Consider the following 7,668-nt stretch of genomic DNA (forward strand, 5'->3'; position numbering starts at 1 on the left):
GGAAATAGTCGATCTCCCGTGGCGCTCAAATGCAAGGGCGATTGAGACCGATTGGAGTCTTTTGTCTAAGCAAATTGGGTCAGGGCTGACAGGGGACTGCCACACTGGAAGCAAATGCTCTACGCGGAGCTCCTTCACGGCAAACGAGCCAAAGGTGGGCAGCGGACACGTTACAAGAACACCCTCAAAGCCTCCCGGATATCATCACTGACATCTGGGAGTCCCTGGCCGAAGACCGCCCTAGGTGGAGGAAGTGCATCCGGGAGGGCGCTGAGCTCTTCGAATCTCAACACCGCGAGCGTGAAGAGGTCAGGCGCAGGCAGCGGAAGGAGCGTGCGGCAAACCAGGCCTACCTGTGACAGGGTCTGTGGCTCTCATATTGGATTGTTCAGCCACCAAAGGACTCACTTCAGGAGTGGAAGCAAGTCTTCCTCGATTCTGAGGGACTGCCTATGATGATGACACTGGGATCTTCTGGGTGGGAGCAGATAGAGGAGCATTAGAGGTTGGAGGACCGAGTGGGTGGGGTAGGCGGGGAGGAACTGACCAGGGGAAGGTAAATCAGGGTTAGAAGCCGGGGAGAGTTGGAATGTAGAACAGGGTTAGAGGGTGAGGGAAAGTCATCATCATCATCATAGGCAGTCCCTCGAAATTGAGGAAGATTTGCTTCCACTCTAAAAGTGAATTCTTAGATGACTGAACAGTCCAATACGGGAATTACAGTCTCTGTCACAGGTGGGACAGACAGTGGTTGAAGGAAAGGTTGAGTGGGGAGTCTGGTTTGCCGCACGCTCCTTCCGCTGTCTGTGCTTGATTTCTGCATGCTCTCGCCGACGAGACTCGAGGTGCTCAACGCCCTCCCAGATGCTCTTCCTCCACTTTGGCCAGGGACTCCCAGGTATTGGTGGGGATATTGCATTTTATCAAGGAGGCTTTGAGGGTGTCCTTGAAATGTTTCCGCTGTCTACCTGGGGCTCACTTGCCGTGTAGGAGTTCCGAGTAGAGCGCTTGCTTTGAGAGTCTTGTGTCAGGCATGCGAACAATGTGGCCCGCCCAACGGAGCTGATCGAGTGTGGTCAGTGCTTCGATGCTGGGGATGTTGGGGAATTAGAGCAGGGTTCGGGGGTGGGGGGGAAGTAGATCAGGGTTTGAGGATGGAGGTGGGAGTAAAGCAGGGTTGGGGGTGGGTTAAGGGGTGGGGGGGAGTAGAGCAAAGTTTGGGGGGGCAGTAGAGCAGGGTTAGGGGGTGGGGGGGAAGTAGAGCAGCGTTTGAGGATGGGGGCAGTACTGCAGGGTTAGGGGGTGGGGGAGGAGTAGAGCAGGGTTAGGGGTGGGGGAGGAGTAGAGCAGGGTTAGGGAGTGGGGGAGGATTAGAGCAGGGTTAGGGGGGGAGTAGAGCAGGGTTAGGGGGGGAGTAGAGCAGGGTTAGGGGGGAGTAGAGCAGGGTTAGTGGGGGGAGTAGAGCAGGATTGGGGGGGGGAGTAGAGCAGGGTTAGGGGGTGGGGGGGGAGTAGAGCAGGGTTGGGGGGAGTAGAGCAGGGTTAGGGGGGGAGTAGAGTAGGGTTAGGGGGGGAGTAGAGCAGGGTTAGGGGGGGAGTAGAGCAGGATTGGGGGGGGGAGTAGAGCATGGTTCTGGGGGGAGTAGAGCAGGGTTGGGGGGGAGTAGAGCAGGGTTAGGGGGGGAGTAGAGCAGGGTTAGGGGGGGAGTAGAGCAGGGTTAGGGGGGGAGTAGAGCAGGATTGGGGGGGAGTAGAGCAGGGTTAGGGGGGGAGTAGAGCAGGATTGGGGGGGAGTAGAGCAGGGTTAGGGGGGGAGTAGAGCAGGATTGGGGGGGGAGTGGAGCAGGGTTAGGGGGGGAGTAGAGCAGGGTTAGGGGGGAGTAGAGCAGGGTTAGGGGGGAGTAGAGCAGGGTTAGGGGGGGAAGTAGAGCAGGGTTAGGGGGGAGTAGAGCAGGATTGGGGGGGAGTAGAGCAGGGTTAGGGGGGGAGTAGAGCAGGGTTAGCGGGGGAGTAGAGCAGGGTTAGCGGGGGAGTAGAGCAGGGTTCGGGGGTGGGGGGGAGTAGAGCAGGGTTGGCGGGGGGGGAGGAGTAGAGCAGGGTTAGAACATAGAACATAAGAAATAGGAACAGGAGTAGGCCATATGGCCCCTCAAGCCTGCTCCGCCATTTAATACAATCATGGCTGATCTGATCATGGACTCAGGTCCACTTTCCTGCCCACTCCCCATAACCGCTTATTCCATTATCGGGGGAATTAGAGCTAAAGGGGGGAGGGGCATGTAAATTAAAATTTCCAGAGGGATCTAGCTAACCTCGAGTAGAGTAAAACAGATACACCACCAATGTTAACAGACTGTGCAAGGACCAAACAAATAAATAGGCTTTGAAACAATTTTGAAAAATTAAGGGAAAATGTGAGCTCAGCTGATAGCATAGAAACATAGAAAATAGGTGCAGGAGTAGGCCATTCGGCCCGTCGAGCCCACCACCATTCAATAAGATCATGGCTGATCATTCCTTCAGTACCCCTTTCCTGCTTTCTGTCCATACCCCTTGATCCCTTTAGCCGTAAGGGCCATATCTAACTCCCTCTTGAATATATCCAATGAACTGGCATCAACAACTCTCTGCGGTAGGGAATTCCACAGGTTAACAACTCTCTGAGTGAAGAAGTTTCTCCTCATCTCAGTCCTACATAGCCTACCCCTTATCCTTAGACTGTGTCCCCAGGTTCTGGACTTCCCCAACATCGGGAACATTCTTCCTGCATCTAACCTGTCCAGTCCCATCAGAATTTTATATGTTTCTATGAGATCCCCTCTCATCCTTCTAAACTCCAGTGAATACAGGCCCAGTCAATCCAGTCTCTCCTCATATGACAGTCCAGCCATCCCAGGAATCAGTCTGGTGAACTGTCGCTGCTCTCCCTCAATAGCAAGAACGTCCTTCCTCAGATTAGGAGACCAAAACTGAACACAATATTCCAGGTGAGGCCTCACTAAGGCCCTGTACAACTGCAGTAAGACCTCCCTGCTCCTATACTCAAATCCTCTAGCTATGAAGGCCAACATACCATTTGCCTTCTTTACCACCTGTTGTACCTGTATGCCAACTTTCAATGACTGATGTACCATGACACCCAGGTCTTGTTGCACCTCCCCTTTTCCTAATCTGCCAGCATTCAGATAATATTCTGTCTTTGCGTTTTTGCCCCCAAAGTGGATAACCTCACATTTATCCACATTACACTGCATCTGCCAGGCATTTGCCCACTCACTTAACCTATCCAAGTAACCCTGTAGCCTCTTAGTGTCCTCCTCACAGCTCACACCGCCACCCAGCTTAGTGTCATCTGCAAACTTGGAGATATTACACTCAATTTCTTAGCATAACACAAGGAGCAAAAAAATCCCAAAGACTTGCTAGTAATCCAAAATTGTAACAAGCAAAAATACCATTATGTTCAGAATAACTCCGCAAGACTGTTGTAAACCATTGTGACCTTGGTCTCTTTAATGTAACTCCAAAGTGAGCAAGCAGCATGGTAGATTGCCTTTTATACCTGCTTGCCCAGGGTGCACAGGTGACCCATAGGTCTCCCACAGGTGTGCCCCCTGGTGGCAAGTCTTATACATTGGTGAGGTTTGCATACATAACAGATACAATATGTGCAAACACCTACAGTCGAAAAAAAGTCCGAGTTAGGAATGACAGATACAATAAAATCAAAGATTATATTTGAACAATGCAATGCAATCTATGCCATTAGATGCAAACAGCATCATACCTTGTATATAAGAAAGGAATCAAAGAACATGCTGATGGGGTTGGATGAAGAAGGGTGGGAGATGGCTCATGCGGAGCATAAACACTGGCATAATGTCCTTTAGGGAAGGAAATCTGCCGTCCTTACCCGGTCTCTGACATGGCCTAGCAAGCCACTCAGTTGTATAAAGCAGCTTACCACCTTCTTCTGGAGGGAAATTCGGGATGGGCAATAAATGCTGTCCTTGCTGGTGACGCCCACATCCCATGAATGAATAAATAGATGGATTGGGCCGAATGGCCTGTTTCTGTGCTGTAAATACTATGTAATATATAGGAGAAAGGGAGAATACACTTCACTACATGACATACAGAGCACCTCAGTGATATAAAAACAAAATCAAACTATTACAACATTTTTCGAACATGGAAGAGAGTCCCTGTAAATTATGGGCCTTGAGACCAACATAAATTGGGTATCCTTATAAAGAAGAAGGAAAGAAAGACACTGGATACAAAACTACAAACTCTGTCACTAGATGGTTTGAACCTGGATTAGACAAAAACAATATCCCTAACCAGAAAGCCACGACACTAAACCTTTTGACCTCAACACAAACCCAAACCCTAACACAGACACAAACATGAACACTAACAAAAATTACTAGCAAGTCTTTGGGATTTGATTTTGTTCCTTTTGTTATGTTATCAGCTGAGCTCAAACAACTATAACACTAACAGTAATGCTCCAACAATAACACTCTAAGCCCGTAACCATAAGCCTGATCCATAACCCTTAAGTGTGACCATTGAAGCCAACACTGACCTTGAAACCAACTGCAACAGACCACTTATTGTCATAATCATATCCTTACTCCAAGGCCTCTACCCTAATCACTGAATCCTAAACCCTAGCCCTGACTCAAACCCTAAACTCAAACTATCTGACCTTAGCTCTAATGTAGTGGTTGACCCTAAACTCTAGCCATAACATTAATGCAGTGGACAACCCTAAAACCTTAATGTTAACTATGAATAGAGAGTCTGACTGGATACTGTGAGCTCAAAGTAAAGTGTGACCGTAGTCTTTTATTGCAGGTCTCCAGAGTGCCTCTCCAGCCTGTGAGGCCTCCTTAAATACAGGTACTCCCAAGGGATGGTGGGATCTCTTAGAATTCCAGGGGATGAGCCCTCTGGTGACTACAAAAGGTATATACAGGTTTACATATATAACACTTAACTTCGAACCTCTACATTTAAACCTAATCCCAATGTGGTAACCTTACCCCTCTTACACAGATCGCTTTCACTATGCAACTGACCCTAATATGGGGAGCCACAATCTTACGCAGATTAAGAAAAATCCCATACTATGACATCAACTGGGATTGAACAACCAGATATTGAAAAAAAACCTCAGCAAGAAGAATAAAACCTTGGCCAAAAAGAAGTTACAGGCCCCAAAGGAACAGACACTCCAGCAATGGATGGTGATATAAACACAGGAGGGGACAGCTACCCTGCTGCCAATGCTCAAATCGGAGTCACCAGAACTGCTCGGCTCCAGACTTTAATCACAGCCTCGATCCGGACATGAACACGAGCTGAATGCCGTTGCGGAGGTGAGATTAACTGCCCTCAACGTCAAGACAGCATTCAACCCAGGAGCCTTAGCAAAACGGACATCAGTGGGGCCAAGAGGTAAATCTTCTCGTGCTTGGAGTCACACTTGGGAGGTTGTTGTAAAAGCCAACAATCATAGCCCAAGGACATTTCCGCTGGCGTTCCTCAGGATAGTATCCTTAACTGAACCATCATCAGCTGCTTCATCAATAACCTCTCTCTTATAAAGGTCAGGATTTGGCTGTTTGTGGACCATTCTGGAGTATTCAGCTCCATCCACAACTCTTTATTAATAAAACAGCCAATGCCAGTCTACAGCAGGAACATGATAAGACCCAGGTTTGGGTTAACAAATTGCAGGTACCATTAACACTAGGTAAGTGCCAGGCACTGACCACCTCCAACAAGAAAAGGCCCAACCTTCGGTAGCATCACCATTGTTGAGTCCCCTACAATTAATTTTCTGGGAGTCACCATTAATTAGAAGCTTAATTGGACCAGCTATAGTAATACCATTCTTACAAATGGGGGGCAGAGGCTGGGCTCTCTGCGATGTGGCTCGTATCCAATGTACTCACTAATCATTTTTGGGTGCATGTCCCCTTTAAAGGGCCGTGCAGTCCATTCAAATGACCATGCAAGCGTGCATTTTGCCATTAGAATGTCGTTAAGCCGGCTGCACGGGACCTGCCGATCACTGCATGGCCATGCGGCCGTGCAGCTTAAAGGGAACATTGCTCGCATCGTAACTGCTCCAAACCTCTCCACCATCATCTGCAAGGTTCCAATCAGGAGTGTGATGGAATACTCACCGCTAACCTGGGGGCGTGGCCCCCTCATCCGCTATTTGAAGGGGCTGCTTCTCAGTTTTTGGCTGCACTTCGGTCCCATGCTCCTGATCTTAGGCCACCCCAATGGGGGGGGAAACGGGGGAGCGGGCAAGTCCCAGGACCTCCTGGTAGGACTGCTCCTGGGTCTGGCCAAGGTGGCCATTAACAGGTCCAGGCAGAATGCTGTCGAGGGGGTTGTTTCATCCGTCTGCCTGCCTGCCTTTCCTCTGTGGCTTTGTACGTGCCTGGGTGTCTCTGGAGAGGGAGCACGCAGTGTCTTGAGGCCTTACGTGATGGGCTGGAGTGCTTAGCAAACACGGATAACAACATTTTGATTTGATTTGATAAGTTTCCGTTTGTTTTGTTTAAAATTTGGATTTAATTGTTTGTGCCCCTTTAAACAGGCGATACTTTTGTTATCTCGATTATGACTGATAACAATGCCATCCTAATTAGTATTTTATAAGTTAACCTTTGAGCTGTGAGAACATCAAGAGATTCAACACCATCCAGGCCAAAGCAGTCTCCTTGATCAGTGTCCCTGGCACTGAACTCAAAATCCACGACCACCACTGGCACACTGTGGCTGCAGTCTGTACTATCTTGTAGGGCCTGATGCTGGAGTGTTCCTATATATGCGTCTGCGCACATTCAGAGGCTGAACTCCAAGCCATCATCAACACCTTCACCAAGGTGTACAAAAGTATGGACCTTACACTAAACATCCGTAAGACAAAGGTCCTCCCCCAAACTGCCCCCGCCACACAGCACTGTCCCCTGGTTATCAAAATCCACGGCACGGCCTTGGACAACGTGGACCATTTTCCATACCTCGGGAGCCTACTATCAGCAAGGGCAGACATCGACGACGACACCACCTCCAGTGTGCCAGCGCAGCCTTCGGTCACCTGAGGAAGAGAATGTTCGAAGACCAGGACCTCAAATCTGGCACCAAGTTTATGGCCTACAGGACTGTAGGGATAACCGCCCTCCTATACGGCTCAGAGACATGGACCATATACAGTAGACACCTCAAAGTGCTGGAGAAATACCACCAATGCTGCCTCCACAAATCCATTGGGAGGATAGAGCACCATCGTCAGTGTTCTTGTTCAGGCCAATATTCCCAGCATCGAAGCACTGACCACACACGACCAGCTCCGTTGGGTGGGCCACATCGTTCACAAGCCCAACACGAAACTCCCAAAGCAAGCGCTCTATTTGGAATTCCTACACAGCAGGCAAACGTCAGGAGGGCAGAGAAAACATTTCAAGAACACCCTCAAAGCCTCCTTGATAAAGTTCATCATCCCCACCGACACCTGGGAATCCCTGGCCCAAGACCGCCCTAAGTGAAGGAAGAGAATCTGGGAGGGCGTTGAGCGCCTCGAGTCTCGTCGCCGAGAGCATGCGGAAATCAAGCGCAGTCAGCAGAAGGAGCGTGCGGCAAA

Source organism: Pristiophorus japonicus, chromosome 10 (genome assembly GCF_044704955.1).
Source record: "Pristiophorus japonicus isolate sPriJap1 chromosome 10, sPriJap1.hap1, whole genome shotgun sequence".
In the NCBI taxonomy this organism is placed as follows: domain Eukaryota; kingdom Metazoa; phylum Chordata; class Chondrichthyes; family Pristiophoridae; genus Pristiophorus; species Pristiophorus japonicus.